The following is a 14,593-nucleotide window of genomic DNA, read 5'->3' as shown; positions in this document are numbered from 1 at the left end:
AGATTCGTGCCTATATTTCATCTCTGTCATTCAGACCCTCAGTGGCAGTGTGGATTTTTTCTATTAGCCCCGCTTCCGTACAGTTCAACTTGATCTCTAATTCTCTCTTATTGTTGGCTTTGATGACCACCAGTACAGCCCAGACTAACTCATCTTCCCCATGTCCACACTCATTGTAATGATGAACCAAAGGTGTGCCGGCGTTTTACATCTAATACATGACTTATGTTGGCCAATACGCATTTTAACTGCGTGCGTAGTCTGGCCAATGTAGGCTAGCCCACATGGGCAAATCACCACATACACCACATTTTTGGTGTTACAGTTAGAGAATAACCGCATAGTATGAGTCTTATTATTGATTGAGATAGATTTGGAATCATTTGTACTTGCACAAGCGATACAGTTGGTACACCAAAAGTGTCCAACCACTGCCTGCAAACCCAACATGCTTCTAGAGTCTTTTTTAGCCAAAGAAGAGTCCCTACTGGCTCTGACAAAATGTTGTTTTAAGTTCCTCCCTTTCCTGAAGGCAAACATTGGCTTCGGGATATTGAGATGTTCTATCAATCTCCAATTTTTGGTAATTATCTGTTTGACTTTATTTTATTTTGGTTTAAAGTTCAAAACACATCCTTTTTAACTTTAGGGGTGAGCATGGTGTTTACTTTTATTTCTATGACTGCAAAGTGAACAGATTTTTTTTTGTCCTCATTTGTGCTCCGCCAATATATAATTGAGAGTTCAGATAAGAAAGCAGAGAGAAGACACACAGAGGAAGAAGCCCAAAGTCTTACGGTTTTAGGTTCCCCAGAGTGTGGGCTCCGGAACACTCCGTACACAGAGGGCATGTTTTTGACACTTTGGGCCCTCACCTGACCTGAACCTTTGTCCTAGTAGTTTGTATCTCTGCCTCCCAGTCTCCCTCTCGAATATAGCAGGTCGCACAGAGTGCTCTGCACCAGGATTATCAGTCCAGACCTTATGGACTTTCCCTGGCCTGTATAGCTAAACATAATCACAGGACTGAGATCACCGTCATACCAACTGATAAGAGAGGAAAGAAAAAGAGAGAAAACCCTGTCATAGAAGACCCTGCTTTCAAGCTATTCAAACAAAAGAAAAGAAACAGTAGCTACCAAGAAAAAAAATAAAAGAATAAAATAGGAGTACGTTTAGTGAACCTTGGCTATTGTGGCCTATCTTCTACCCTTATCTGGATTTACAATAGTCATCCCATAAATCCCAAAATCTTGTTTTTTTTGTTACACGTATTGCCCTATCTAATTTAGCAACCCTATGTATTGAGTTAATCCATTCACACGCTAACGGAGGAACAGGCAAAATCCACTTAATACACAATTCCCTACGTGCCAGTAAAAGTAAAAGAAACATGAAAGTGTTATGCTTTTTAGAGATCCTGGTTGGTATATCCACGTCTGGGATTATCCCAAAAATGACCTGTGGGAGAATCACCTTGACTTCAAACCCCATAATGCTGGAGATCGTCTCACCTACTTTCTCCCAAAACAATTGAATAGCGGGACATCGCCAGAACATGTGTGCTTCGTCCGCATCCATTTCCCCACACTTTTGGCACTTCACTCTTTTGGAGCCAATTTTTGATATTCTTCTCGGGGTCCAATAAGCTTTGTGAACAGTAAATAAATGATTTTTTCTTAGTGGTGCAGCTTTGACACTTTGCCATAAAAGAGATAGAGATACTTGCCATAAGGTATCCTGATCCTAGCTCGGCAGCTCTTTCCTCTAGATGGATCCGGGCCAATGCTGCGAGTCTTCCTGAGATTGAATCAGCTGCCAATACCATATGGCAATTTCCTTCAGTCCCACTGGGAGCGTGGCTACCTTCCGTTCAAACCATCCATTTCCATTACCAGCTTTTTTGAGTGATTTAGCTCAGCTAATTGGAGGTATTTAAATTTAGAGACATCCCCCTTTGTTGTATCCTGAAGTTTTTTCCATGAGATTAGTACAGCATCTTCCAACAACTGTCCCCACCTTTCTATTCCATTGTCTTGAATTACTTTTGCAAGAGAGTCTTGTAAGCAAATTGGAGTTCCCGGTGAATTCCATATTGGGGCCAATGTACTATAGTAGGGAATGCGTAGTAATACTCTTATTTGATGCCACCCCCTACAAGCTGCCAATAGAGTTTTAATTTCACTTTCTTGTAAAATTTTGGGTCGCCGAATTTAAACAAGGAAAACCTAGCTTGTAATATTAAAACTGATGTTAAAGCCTGAAATAATGGTGAAAAAACAAGTGTGTCACCCAATAGTTGCCTGAAGATTTTTAAATGGAATGCCCTCTGGTACTGCAAAAGGTCTGGAGACGCTACCCCTCCGTTCTCTTTTCTAACTCTGAGCTTTCGCCAGGCTATTCGAGGTCTTTTTTTTGCCCATATGAAGCTAGTGAAGAGACCTTGGACCTTATTTATACATTTCTTCTTAAACTCCAGAGGGATGGAGTTAAATAAAAAAGTATACTTTGGGAGAATTACCATCTTGAACAAATTTGATTTTCCTAAGAAAGATAGAGGAAGAGCGTCCCATTTCTGTAGTTGTGTCCTAACATTCGCTGTTACTTTATCAAAATTGACCTTCACTATTAACTCAGTTTTCTGTACAACCTCTATACCCAGAAATCTAATACTTTGCCTGATCTGCTCCAAGCTATGATGTGTGTTCCATTGCATAATTTCTGATTTATCATGATTCACTGCATAGCCTGATATTGCCCCAAAACTTTTTAGAATTTCCCAGATGGCTGTTATTGATTCTTGTAGATGACCCGTAAAAATCATTAAGTCATCTGCGTAATGACTTATTTTCTTCTCCCATCCATTACATGCAAAAGGAATTATTTCCTGACATTCCCTCAACTTAATAGATAATGGCTCGATGTACATGTCAAAAAGTAATGGGGAGAGAGGGCACCCTTGCCTGGTGCCTCTACCAATTTTAATTTGCGGTGACAGAGTTCCATTTACCAAGACTCGTGCAACTGGGCTATATATAGAGATTAAATAACTTCTGAAAAATTGTCTCCTAAATTAAAACGAGGAATTATTTCATGTAAAAACACCCAGTTAACCCTATCAAAAGCCTTATCTGTGTCGCAGGTCATAATTGTTAAGGGTTTCAGGTTTGCAGTGGCCAGATCGATTGTGCCAATTAGTTCCTGAGTTAAATCATGAAGGTGTCTACCCTTAATAAAGCCCTTCTGGTCCCCGTGAATCAAAAGACCGACCACCCTCTCCAATCTCTTTGTAATTAGTTGTGTAAAGATTTTGTAGTCTGAATTGAGAAGGGAAATTGGTCTGTATGACTCACAGAGCCTTGGATCTTTGTTGGGTTTTAGAAATATGACAATAGTTGCTGCTAGCCATGATGCGGGTAAGTCTTGTTTTAAGATGTAAATAGAGTTAAACAAATACAATAGAATGGGGGCTAATTCTTCCTTTAATTTAGTCTATAATTCATTAGGTAAAGCATTGGATCCTGCAGCTTTCCCTTTCTTTAAACTTTTGATACCTCTGTAAATTTCCTCAATCGTGAAGGGTGCTGAGAAGTCATCCCTAAGTTCTTCACTAAGACATGGGAGATCTATGTCCTGAAAATTCTCTGTGTAGAGATCTTGAAAAAATCCTGCGAATGCTTGTTTAATCCCTCCCTCTTCGGTTACTCCTTGCCCGGTTTCTGGACATTTCATTTCTTTAATAGTATTCCTAGCTAGGTCTGCCCTTGTTTTCCATGCTAAGACTTTGCCGCAGCCTTCCCCGTAGTCATGGTTCGCAAATTTACACGCCTCCCATTTTTTTCTTATTCTAGTCTCCAGGTAGTTAGCTAAATTAGCCTTTGTTTTTCTTAATTCTATTTTGTTGGTTATGTTTTGAGAGTCTTCTAAATTCCCCTGCGCTCGTTTAATTGCCTCTTCTAATACCTGAAGTTCTTTCTTTTCCTTTTTCTTATAGGATATACCAATGCCTATTAATGTACCTCTGACAAACGCATTGAACGCGTTCCAAACTTTGTTTAAAGGTGCAAACACGAGATTAATACTGAACAATTCAATTGTAGAATGTTTCAGTTCCCCTATTATTGTTAAATCGGAGAGTAGGGATCTATTCAGTGTCCATCTCCTTTCTTCTATGTTGTGTCTTATCTCGAGATATAGAGAAACTGCGGAGTGGTCGGACATGTGTTTTGGTACATGCGATACCTTGCTTATTTGTTGACTAATCAAAGACGAAACTAAAAAAAAATCTATTCTCGATCTATGGCCGTGTTTTTTGTTATGAAATGTGTATCCCCCAGCACCTTGTCAAGGTCTAACACCCTTTATAGTCCAAATATCTATCAAGCCTAAATCTTGTATTAGTTGCTTTTCTACTGCCCTCATTTTTGGAACTGCCCCTGCTGACGTCTTAGGTGTAGAGTCCTGAATTGGGTCCAAAGGGATATTAAAATCACCCCCCCCCCCCCCATAACAATAGGAACATTCTCCTCCAGTAAGTGTAAAAGTAATGTTTTAAGGGGAGCTGTATCGTCTATAATGGGACCATAGTAACCAACTAAGGCTACCCAAAAACCCTGTACTTTTACCTTTACTCTAACCCACCTCCCTTATGGGTCAACCAGTGTTTCCCCTAATAAACTGTGACAGGGGTTTTAAATCAGTATTGCCACCCCTTTTATTGTAACCGATTGAGAGGTATATATATATACAGTAATCTAGCCAAGGCTGGTATTTTATTATTTCTGGCCACTCCTCTTTTGCCAGATGTGATTCCTGAATAAAAATAATATCTGAATCGCAAAGCCTCAGGTATTCTAAAATTCTTTGTCTTCTAGCTAAGACCCTTAAACCATTGACATTCCATGTCATTATCCTCAGGCCACTGAATTTAGTTTGTACCGACATTCCGTCAAATAAAACAAACTACAATTTCCGAGGTAGCTTAAAAAAAAACTAAACTCCGGCTGTAACATTTGAGGACACTTTTTTTTCCCAAATGCTCCCCACCCTTTGTGATTGCAATTCTGTAACAATCGAGGACACTTTTTTTCCCAATTGCTCCCCCACCCTTTGTGATTGCAATTCTGCATTTTTTTATAACATTTTATTTTGCTGACGGTGCCCCACCTTTCAAGAAATTCAATCTTGTCTCTCAATTCTTGTTCATTCTTTTGTAGTTTAGTGATTCCCATTTGATTGGATACTACCTTAGCTGCAAGTTGACCATATGCTTGCTCCATAACCCCGACCCTTTCTACTAGGGCATTGATTTTATCTTCCATTGACTCGCATTGCCCCTGGATTTTTTTTTGGTTCTCCTCAGAAACGACGAACCACTGTTTAATCTTGGAGAACATGGTTAACATTAGTTTTCCCAAATCATGGGGCGATTCCTGTGTCGACTTAGGACCTGACCCTGCGCCTCCGTCCAGGAGGCTGGGGGAGGGCTCTAAAGTGGAAGGCGGGCTTTGTTCACTCTGTGCACTTTGGGGAAAACTTACCGCAAAGCCACACGTATCTAACGTAGCAGTGCTTTCCAGGCCTGCTAGTAGTTCAAAACTGTTCCTTGTTGGAATTTGGGCAATAATGTCCTCCTGAGACCCAGATTTTACAGCTAAATTCATTTTCTCACTTGATTCTGATGTTAATGATGCGAGACTTGTGCTTTGTATTTGTGTTGCAAAGCTATTTGCATAGTCAGATGATGAATCCAGGGATTGCACTATAAAATATGACCGTAAAGAGGGCGTTATTTTCACCTTTTTAATTTTCCCTTTAGCTCTGGCCTTCTCTTTACTTTTCGTGTTCCCTGTTATTTTTTTTGTGTATCCTTTAGGTGCAGGAGAAGGTGACTTCTCCCCGTTAGACTCTTTTGATTCTTTAGGTGAGATCACTTGAACCTCTGGTTTTACCCTTACTCCTTTCACACTAACCGCCAGCTCTTCTGCGCCCCAAACTCCTCTGCTCCTTAGAGTATATCTATTGACTATCTATCTATTGACTGCTGAGTCTTTTAAAGCCCTATTTTTTATTTTCTCCTGCCCGGTGTCCTGTACAGCTAGCACTTTGTCTTCTTTTTTTTTACCGCTTCTCCATTTTTTTCCTGATATCTTGCTTAGTACACCAGCCTGCCTTCCTTCCTCATTCTCTCTTACATCTTCTACAACGTTTTGATCTCCCCTCTTCTGTCTCATTACTGGGGTCATGGAAGACTGTCTCCTACTTGCATAGCCGTGTCCTCTATTTGCTTCAAGCTCGCAAAACCAAAGAGAATCCAGGAGCGATGAATACGCTGTTTCGGCTCCCACATGGAGAGCAGAACGCGTCGGTCAGGGCTCTCTGCTCTCTGCTGGCTCTCTGCTAGTGTCCTTGTTTAGACACCCCCTCACCCCGTGTGAGACACCGAGGTAGGAGCCTGTCTCATGCAGCTGCGGTGTTAGTCGCGGTCGTTTGCGGCGGTACGTGGGGCTTGCAGGATATCGATTTTGATGGAGAAAACCCCGCCGAAACACCCCCCCTGAAGCTGGGACACCCCCAGCTTCAGCTCTCAGCCTCCACAGACACCAGACACTGTTAGCGAGCCACAACACATAACGTGCCCGCCCGACAGGAACAAAGCTCCCGACCGCTTCTACTCAGTGGCCGCCATGATCCCCCGGAACAATCCCCCAACCTTGATTGACCTACCTAAAAAATTAAAAGATTGTGTAAAAGTGACCTAGGTGGCAATCTTGGTGGGGTACAGGTAGTGAAAGGAAAGGCTGAAAGATGTCTGTGTTTGTTTCTAACACACAACAACTTTTAAATACATGTAAATCCACAATATATATTTCAAAATATACCAGCAAAAAGGAAAGCCCAAATGATGCTAATTTTTTGTTCGTCTGAAGTGTGATAGAAACAAAGATTTTATTAGTATCAAATCAAATCAAGACACTTTACTTGGTGATGTGCCAATGATGAATATTCACTGAAACATGATTTCAATGCATTATCATTTGTGCGCTATATAGTTTTATAAATAAAACAATATATAGATGCAAATCTAGTGGGCATGGAAAATGCATCATCTGTAATGGTCTTACAGGTCAGTTAAACAGACTAAGGGCCAGATGTAGGTGGCCCAATACCGGTCGGTAACGGCCGAAATTACCGAATTTCGGCCGTTACCGACCGGTATTGGGCATTTGGGATGTAGGTGGCATAAATAGCAAAGTCGGTAATTTACTGATTCAGTATTTTAAGGAATTGGTAAATTACTGATTCCTTAAAATACCGAATCGGTAAATTACCTAATTTGCAATTTAGGGAGCACTCAATTAGTGCTTTTCCCATTTTAGGATTCGTTATTTACCACCAACTATAAGTTGGTGGTAAATAAGGAATACCTTTGAAAATGCAAATCAGTGCATTTTCAACTGTGCCATGTGGCAGACATACATGCCCTTAGGGGTGCAACAGGGTGTCAAAGTGACACCCTGGCACCCTTGAATGTGTCCCCCATTTTACCGAATCGGTATTTACCCATTCGGTAATTGCCATTCATTCCTATGGGCCTCCAGGCCCATAGGAATGAATGGCAATTACTGAATCAGTAAATACAGATTCGGTAAATACCGAATCTTAACGATTTTTTTGCTACATAGCATTTACCGAATCTAAAATACAGAATCAGTAAAATTCTGTATTTTAGAATCGGTAAATGTACTTTACCTACATCTGGCCCTAAGAGCCTTATTACAATGTCGGTCGGAGGTGCCTCTGACCAGCATGGTCTCGGTCTCTGGACCGACCGACCTCCAGTCTTATAAAAGACTTACAAGAAAGATGTAAATAAGGTATTGTTACCATCAGAAAAGTGAGTGGCCCTTTCTGTAGTCTATAACATATTCTAAGTCTAATATGGAGTCATACTCCAAAGTTCTACCAATAATACTCTTGGCTCCACCTGATAAATTTAGCTGGGATTCCAAGAAATGTACATTGTTGCCTAATCAGTGTAAGTTGCATTTCCCATGTAAATCAATGATATTTCAAGATGATTAAACTAAATCAGAGTTTGACTTATCAGACTTGAGTGGGAATGCGGCCTAGTGTGGCATCCCATTAGTAGAAAATAGTGACCTCTTATTATGTATTTTGCTACCTTCTGTGACTGATTGAGAAAGGTGTTTGATATCAAACCATATATCTTTTCTTTAGATATGAGTTGTTGAATTTAAAACAAGTCCATTAAAAGTTATTAAGTTGCACAACAACTTTTAATTATTTCTTCATTTAGACATGTTGACCTAAAAAAAAAAATAGAAAGATTATTTGCTTTGTTTTATCTGAATTTATAATGCAAAATAAAAGATGTAGTATCTCGGTCAGTCAGTTCTCTTATGAAGTATGTTGCATTTATTTGTTTATTGGTTAAAGCTAGCTTACCATTTGACTAAGCGTTGTTCAGAGAAAAATAAGAAGGAGCCTAAGTTATTTATAATACACCCATAAATAGAAGTGAATAGAAATTCTGAAGTTCCTGAGTCGATTGAGTCAGGTAGTGTTCAAAGTATTCTCTCCATTGGAGAGCATGAAATAAGATATATACGAAATGTGACATGTACTGTGATAAATCTGAACACAATACAATACAATACAATAGAAACTTTATTCGGTTATTGTAAAAAAAAGAATAACCATAAAAGTACAATTGATAAAACGCCATCACAGTGTACAATAAAAATACCATCCGGATTATATCAAATAGGAATTCAGTCAAATAACGAATTAAAAATCATGTTATAATTGATTTACGGGATCTGAAAACAACTTTTAAAAAGGTGGAGACAGAGGCAACAGTAAAAACATTTTCCAGCTTCTGGATTGCCAGGAATGCAGGGCGACATTGTCTTAATTCCTTGTCTTTTAGCAATGGGACTATCCATCTTCTCCTGGGGGTTGTGTAGAATGTGCAAAAGAACAAAATGTGGATAGACGACTGGGTCGACATGTCGTCACATGGACATTTACATAATGATCTTGTCCAGTCGTTTCCCGTAGGGAAACTTAAAAGTCTGTGCAAACTATTTAGTCTAAAACGAGTTAATAAAAACCTTTCAAAGTCCGTCATGGAAAGCGTGACATAAGGCTGTATTTTATCAGTTACCAAAATATAATGATGTGCTACCACAGTATTTTTTTTCATTTCATTAGTTATCCTGAGATTGTTCAGGTGTGACAAACAGCATTGTTTAAGGACCTTTCTGGGAACCTTACACATCGATGAAGGATCACTATAATAATCCTGGTGGCCAATTACTGTTATTTTTTTTTTACATATTGTAACCATCTTATTGTGTAAGCCTTAGCAGATCTCATTGAGTCCTCTAAAACAGATCTATTAAAAGCACACTCATCAGTTGTCCAAACCCTGTGCCACAGAAGAACTGGTTGGACCTTGATTATATCTTCTATGTACGATAAACCAAGTTCAACGTGGCATATAAAGGTAGAGACACTAGGTGGGACAGCTAAAAGAAACCTCAGGAAAGAGTTTTCCTCCATCTGTAAGTAGTCACATTTGGGTACCCCCAGATACCCCGTAAGTTGCGATAGATACACAGGTTGCCCTGTATATACACAACAATTCCCCGGGCGGCCTCCTCCCCATTTTCATACTGAAGTTAGTTAAAGCCATTAAAGACTTAGAGAACAGGAGCCTCCTTGTTTAATAGCACTACACCATGAACCAGACTGATCAAACAATATCCCTAAATAGGGAAATGTAGGGGCAGTATCGAATGCCTTCAAGTTGATACAAATTGGTTTCTTCATTTTATTAGCCCCAGAACCACAGTTCATAGTGAAGGTTTTTGTGCAGTTTATTGTCAGGTCCAGATCCGTCATAAAGAGTGAAAAAAATGTTACTACCTTTTGCATGGCATTGGGCGTCCGAGCCATCAACACCGCATCATCAGCGTATAGGAGTGCGGGGACAGATCTAGTAGCTACCATTGGCATGTCCCTGCACTCCCTCAGCAAGGTTCCTTCAAGGTCATTGATGTATAGGGTGAACAAGAAGCGGGCAAGGACACAGCCTTGTCGCACCCCTCTTGCGATTGGGAACACCCTGGTGCAATCTCCATTTTTTTCCAAATCTGACCTTGGCCCTAGCCCCTGAGTAAAGTTGCCTCAGAAAGAAAAGTATGTGATCCTCCACTCCCAGCCTTTCCATAATCATCCACAACTTGGAGTGTGTAACACAATCAAAGGCTGATGTAAGATCAACAAAAGTTAAAAACAGCATCCCCCCCTTGGCTTTGGTGTATTTGTCTAACAATATATGCAGATTAGGACCCTGGTCTATAGTACCTAGGCCCTTCCGAAATCCATATTGGAGGTCGCTGATTATTGCTCGCTCATCAGCCCATAACTGTAGTCTATCTAAAATCACACTCCCAATTATCTTAATTGTAGAATCCAAAAATGATATTGGGTGATAACACTTAGGATCTGCCCTATCGCCCTTTTTGAATGTAGGGACGAGAATGGAGTCATACCATGACATCAGCAACCCTCTCGAACAACATGCGTTGCATAGTTGCGTGAGCAAGGGTCCCCATAATGCCGCATTGTATTTAAACAGGTCGACCGAGACCCCATCCGAGCCCGGTGCCTTTCCCTTCATGCTATTTTTAATGGCTATACTAACTTCATTTAAAGTAAAGTCCATATCCATTTTTTGGGAGGGGAGTAAGGACTCCTGTGCTGGTGCCTCCTGCTCCGATGCCTGAGCAGCTTGAGATGGATCACTATACAGTTGTACAAAGTGTGTTACCCAGTCATCTTCTGAAATGGCAATCTCTACTCTTGCCCTAGTGTTGTCACTAAAGAAAGGAGCATTGACCGCCTTCCAAAATGCGGCAGTTTCTCAGTTCATGGAGGCCTCATGCAGGGAATTCCATGCATCCTGTTTCATTTCATCCTTTCTTTTTTTAAGGACATTCTTATAATTCCTTCTCGGGTCCTTAATTAAAGTCTGATCTTTATCTGTGGAATTTAGAGCGTGCTTAAGTTTAGTGTAGGCCTTGGTACAGGCAGAATCAAACCAGGCCCCAGTATTGGAACCCTGACTTTTAGTTTCCACCCATAAACATTTTTTAATGTGCACAGCAATAGATGAGAAATGCTCTATAATGGCAAGATCAGTGGAATGCTCATTTAAACAGATACTAAAATTATTTTCACAGTTCGTCACCAATTTATGTACAAAAATCCTCTGGGATCACTTTCATCCATTTCAAGGCATATCCATTTTGTCTATTTAAATCAATGCTATGTGCAAACTGCCTGGAAATGGGTTTCCTGTTGGAATTTGGTAGTGAAATATCAACACTTATAGGAAAGTGATCGCTTAAGGCAGTGTCAAGTGTATTAAAATTCCTAACAAATGCAGAATATCCACAGGACATTAAAATAAAATCGATTGTCGAAAATACACCTCTCCCATTAAAGGTAGGAAGAAAAGGGACCTCTGGCTGACATAGATTATTGACGTACCCCATATCACATGAGAACATAATATCATTCAGTAGGTCCCAACATGTGGTATGTACAAAATTAGGTAGTTTAGTGTCTTTATCCATCACTAATTCGCATGTCCCCGTCTCCCCTCTATTACATAAAAAAACAATTAAAATCCCCTCTCCATATCACGAAAACGTCTTTGGTTTTCCCACCTAATAAGCTTTTTATGTTACAACTCAAATTTCTTAACCTATCTTCCATCGCCTCAGGGGTGTAAAAGTTTACAATGATCAGGCATAAGGCCTTATCCACACATATTCTTACAGTGTGATAGTGGTTATTTTTGTGAACCATCTCTACTTTCACAAGTTTTAGCTGATTGGGGACGTAGGTACAAAGGCCCCCTTTCGCTCTACCATGTCTCGAACTGATGGCTGGTGTGTGTAGTATTTTGAAACCACTCAAGTGGAGGGGTTCTACAGCCCAGGTTTCCTGTACACATAGTATCCCAAAGTTATTTATGAGGTCTGCCCACACGTTATTGGACACCTTTGTTTTTAGACCAGCCACATTCCAGAACATGATCGAGCAATTATTATCTTTGATGTTACTATCTGGCTGTCCGTTACTATTCAGTTCTTTATTTGGTAAAATGTTATCCTTAGGGGCGGTAGCCAGAACTAAGTGATCCACCTCCATTTCAGGAAGTGTATCAATAGTTAATGGCTTATCTTGTGTACGAGGTAAAATAATTAAACAGCTAGATCTGTCTATAAGAGTTAATTTCTTCTGTGATGTGGCAGATAGATTAATATTAGTATCCTCAACAGGACTCAGTCAGTCCACTTCTTCAAGCCCATGGAGACTATCAAAACGGTTATGGGTAGGCATACTAAACTGATTTCTAGAAGATATCATAAGATCCCTCCGTTTTTGTATCGACAAATGCCAATGTGGGGGCGGATAAAAAAATCCCAAAGGGATGACACGGATCTGGGATTTATTTATAAAATTCCTCCCTAATCGATTTTGAATCAAGCGCACAAAGTGTGGAGTTTTAAAATTCAATACAACACAACCCCCTTCAGTATGCTTTAATCCTTTCCCCAGCCAACTCACCCTCCGTACCATCTTAAATTTATTAAATATTTCGTCACTTAGTCCTGTCCTACAACCTAGCCATTGTAAGGACTTATTCCTTAGTGCCACCCAGGATTCTCCCACCATCTCATTGGATTTAGGTACATTGAACAGAACCACCACGTAAGGGGTAGCAGCTGGGGGCAAATCTAAACATGTGTAATTTCTCCCGTCGTCCAGAACAGGAGTTTGAGCTGTATTCATCCTTGATTGGTCATTTGTTTTGTTAATGGCGGGAATATTTTGGGCTACTGATAAGGGTGCAGATGGAAAAGCATTAGTGCTAGTAGTAGCAGGAGCAATATATTCCGAGTGTGAGCTGGAGACTGGTAGTTCCCATCTTAAGTTTTGATCAGTCAAGCCTACTCTATCAATTAAGACCGGCTGGACAATATCTAGACATTTGGTTAATGATGTCTCCAGCAGGCACGGCCCGTGCCAGGCGTTATACTGGGGCGGTGACGTCAGGCAGGGGAGGGTCAGGGTGGGGGGTTGTAAAATGCAGGATATGGACCATAAGAGGTAAGTACGGATAAAAATAAATAAAACGAATTTCGTTGCCCACGCTGCATCGCCAAATGTGATGCAGCATTGGCAACGAAACTCGTTTTATTAAATTTTATCGGTACTTACCTCTAATGGTCCATATCCCGCATTTTACAGCCCCCCATCCTGACCCTCCCCTGCCTGACATCACCGCCCCTGTATAACGCCCGGCACGGGCCGTGCCTGGTCTCCAGAGCACCGATTCTTGTAATAAACCGCCAATACTCTCGCGTATCAACTTATATAATGTCTCTAGTTTAAATTTCAGTTTTTCAACCTCGGTCTGGGTACGCATAGTTGTGCTGACTAATGCCTTTTCCCAATTTTCTGCTTTATTGACTAGAACAGGCTTTGTCTTTTTTTGGGCCCTTCTTCGAATTTTAGGAGTGGTCTTCTCAGAAGTGGTGTGATGTGCCCCGTTCTCTCCAGGAAACCCTGAATGGTTGCTAGGGTTTCTTGCTCATTTATTTGGCGGTTGGTGGGAAATATCAGGTCAGGTTCACTGTCAGTTAAATGGTCTGAGATGTTCACTACACATCCATTAATGCCTACTTTACCTACATTGTTTCTATGGTCTCCCCCTGATTCTGGGTTTGCTTTTGTTGAGACACAGGTTTAAGGGCCTCCTCAACTGTGTTAATTTGTCTTTCTATGGCGCCCACTGCGCCAGTTAAGTAACTTAGTAAGGACTGGCATGAGCGCTGCCCCGAGGCAACAATTTTTTTCTTTTGATCTGATGTGTTCTTACGTTTTCCCATGTTAGGAGTAAAATTTCACAATTTATTACAAATTATTACAAATAATACAATACGGACAATATGTAAAATGATCCTAAGATTAGACCCAAGATAAAATGTTCATTACACGCGCTAGTTTTCAAATAGTCCGATGACCAATGCCCAACAGTCCGCAGTATAAGGATCTAAAATGTCAAAACTTGGCAGATTGTACTCAATCTAAGGGCTAAAGTATATGTCCCTCATGTTGCAGATAAATTGCCATATGCAATGTCACACTACCTTTTATGCAGATATGCGCCTCCTGGTGCTTGCGCTCACTGACGCGGCCTCTCCGCCGCTGGGCTGTGTAGTCTACGGAGCCCCAGCGGGTCAATGGCGGTGTTTGAGGTGTCTTGTTCGTCCGAGCCTCAAGGGACCTCTGTAGAGTTAGCGCTCTAGTGTTCGGGTCGGCGCGATGACGTAGCACGCCGACCCGCCATCTTAGGTAAACGCGCGAAGGGTTTGAGTGCGAGCGCCGGAGCCGGAGAGGCAGCAGGCTCGGCGCTCTCTGCGTGTTGTAGAGTAATAAACAAAATACTCATTACAGAAAGTAGTTGTGTCATCTGTGTATCAGCCGA

This window comes from Lissotriton helveticus, chromosome 1_1, assembly GCF_964261635.1.
Source record: "Lissotriton helveticus chromosome 1_1, aLisHel1.1, whole genome shotgun sequence".
Classification (NCBI taxonomy): domain Eukaryota; kingdom Metazoa; phylum Chordata; class Amphibia; order Caudata; family Salamandridae; genus Lissotriton; species Lissotriton helveticus.
Note: the sequence above shows the minus strand (reverse complement) of the source record.